Consider the following 3,083-nt stretch of genomic DNA (forward strand, 5'->3'; position numbering starts at 1 on the left):
CAAAGACAGACTTTAGTCCACCTGGAAAATGAAGATGGTTAGAATGTCATTTGGAAAGTACTCTTATTTCTGTTGTTATACACAGCTAAAAAGTTTCTATCATTAATTGTCATAAATCCTTCAAAGTTCATTTTTATTTATTATCCCATAGAATTGCAAACAATAAAATAATTATTCACATGATATTCTTATGTCCTTTAGATAATGGTACATAAAATCCTGCCAAATATTAGATCAGAATACAGACTCCTAATTTCAAGATGTAAAAATTATACTTATTTTAAATTAGTGTTTTTCTTCCATTCTAAGCACAATAAAAAGGATTTGTGACTCTTTTAAGTTAGGATGTCAATGTGAAAAATAATAAAACTTCAGCCAACATGGCAGCTTATTACTATAATCCCAGCAGCTCCAAAGACTGAGGCTGGAGGATCGTGAGTTCAAAGCCAACCTCAGAGAGTTTCTAGGCAACTCAGGGAGACCCTGTATCTAAATGAAATACAAATAGGGCTGGGGATGTGGCTTAGTGGCTGAGTGTCCTTGAGTTCAATCCCTGGTACACCCCTCCCCAGGAAAAAAAAAAGGATAAAATTGCAATCCTTTGAATCACAAAAGCTTTACAACAGGAGGGTATCAGTAATGATACAAGTTTTATGAAAATTATTCTTGGCTCTTAATATAATATAAATGATTTAACATTAGAGTTTTAACTTTTTGCTCATGCAAATAAAAAGAAAAATAACTCTAGAATACCACCTGTTATGGTGTGAATATATCCCCTAAATTTCATGTGTTGGAAACTGAATGCCCAAATTCATATGTGAATGGTATTTGGAGAAGCAAAATTTGAGAGGCAATTAGGATTAGATGAAGTCAAGAGAGTGGGCTCCCATGATGACATTAGTATCTTCTTGTGAAAAGGAAGAAAGACTTCAGCTAGACAGCTTGCTTTATCTTATCATTTGATGTCTTCTATAATGTCAAGATGATAAAGAAGACCCTTATCAGATGCCAGCAACATGCTCTTGTACATTCTAGCCTCTAAAACTAAAAAAAAAAAAAAAAAAAAAAAAAATTCTTAACTTTATGAATTATCTAGTCTTGGGTATTTGGTTAAACTAATTAATAGACTGTCCTTCCTGGCAGCCTTTTGTATATATAGATGACAGTACTCTTCAAAGCTATGGGTCTATGAAGAATAGCAGAAGGAGAACAAGGAAAGGAAACAATATATATAGATTTATATATATATATATAAATATGTATATATATATAAATATAAATTTATATATATAAATTGAAAACTAAAAATAAGTAGAAAAAAGAAAGACTAATAAGGTAGATTTTGATTAGTATATCTTTTTAAAGTAATTTCATAATGCATTAGATAGGAAAAAAAAACTATTCTAGGATTCCTAAGTAAAAGGAGTTGATAACGAATCGACAAATTTGAAATGTCTTAAATTTTTTGTCTGTCCATGTTTCATTTTATCATCTTTATTAAAGACATGGGCCTTGAAATTCTCACAATTATTTTTTCACCACTACCATAGATGCAGTTTCATGTCCTCTAAAAGGCAGAAATAGAATGAATATTCAAAATGTGAAAACAAATTTTTTTCAAGAAATGTTTTTCAAGAATTCAAGATGAAGTACTCATAAAATCTTCTTTCGTTATTTCTGTTATATCAATATATAACTTATGGTAGAAATTGCTACCCCAAAGTATTTTATGCTGACTTAACCATTAATTTTTCAACATATAAAACATTATCTATATGTCAACTTCACATATACTATGAATAAATAGATACACTATAGTTCAATGTTTTATATATATATATATATATGTGTGTGTGTGTGTGTGTGTGTGTGTGTGTGTAAAATTTCAATTTCATCATGTTAATCTTTGGTATTTTTAAATATTATTAGTAATGCTTAATAAAAAATGCAAAACAAATGACTCATGGAATCTACTTTTATTGATGGAGTAAGTATTTTGGAGACAATATTTGAATTTATCTTTATTCCCTTCCTAAAAAATCTATTTTTATTTGATAGCAAATTTTATCAACTTGGAGATAAAAATTTCATATCAAAATATAGTTTATTAACATTACTTAAGTAAATTAATATTTTAAAAGTGAAATTATACATGTGTTGATGTTCAGTATTACCTTGAACCATAATATAATTACATCTTTTGAGAAAATTCTATTAGGAGACATTTTCACCTTTTTTTCTTCTCTAGATACAGCAGATAATGAAAAATGTCTTCATGATTTAATCTGATGAACTATGCAACAATCATATCATTTTTTTATTTTCCTAATAAAGTAGTAGAACATACAAGGACAATGAGGATTTTGGGGTATTTGTTTATTTGTTTTGTTTTAAGCTGGAGTTCAAATAGCATAGAAAGTGAGCTGACAAAAAGAGATAAAATTTCAAGCTTACACTTCAGGGAGTCTTATACAGAAATTAGATTCTTAGCTGTTTATAAGAGAATTGATAATTTACAAATAAGGACTTAAGTGATTTACAAATTTTGCAATAGCTGGAAGAGCAGGCTCTAGATTGAACTTCCAAGAATAATTTTGATTTACCAAAATTTACTATCTGATTGTAATGAAATATTAATTTCTAAGAAGATATTGCTTTATTCCCAAACTTTCATGGCTTACTCTATGTTTCTTATATTAGTATCTCCGAAAGAATACATACAGTATACCTACCTGCAATACACCTTTGGGCATACTTGGATCCAAACCAACTGAAAGCTGTGTTTGTATCCTAGAAAGCTGGAGAATTTTCTCCTGATCTAGGTACATTTTTAGAACACAAATATTAATGGTCATTACAAGAATGGAATACACCAAAAAACTCTAATATGACACATGCTGATTCCAAACTCCAAAGAGACTTGTATAAAATTCTTGTCATTTCAAGGCATCAATGTAAAACAGTTGATTATTCACTTTGAAGAAGTGATACTAAGATGTCCCAGAAGGCTGCAGAATTCCCTAGACAATTCAGTGGTGTCCCACAGCATTAACATGTTCATGTGTTACTATCTGGTTCAA

At 29.5% G+C, this 3,083-nt stretch overlaps 1 non-coding gene across 1 annotated transcript; it reads right to left on the reverse strand.

The window, feature by feature from the left end:
* Positions 1–2,249: 2,249 nt before the first annotated feature.
* LOC120888790 (small nucleolar RNA SNORD77) lies at positions 2,250–2,316 on the reverse strand. The gene has a single exon (XR_005732476.1). It is a non-coding gene; the product is annotated as a small nucleolar RNA SNORD77 (small nucleolar RNA).
* Positions 2,317–3,083: the final 767 nt, after the last annotated feature.

The sequence above is a fragment of the Ictidomys tridecemlineatus genome, chromosome 6 (genome assembly GCF_052094955.1).
Source record: "Ictidomys tridecemlineatus isolate mIctTri1 chromosome 6, mIctTri1.hap1, whole genome shotgun sequence".
Taxonomy (NCBI): Eukaryota; Metazoa; Chordata; class Mammalia; order Rodentia; family Sciuridae; genus Ictidomys; species Ictidomys tridecemlineatus.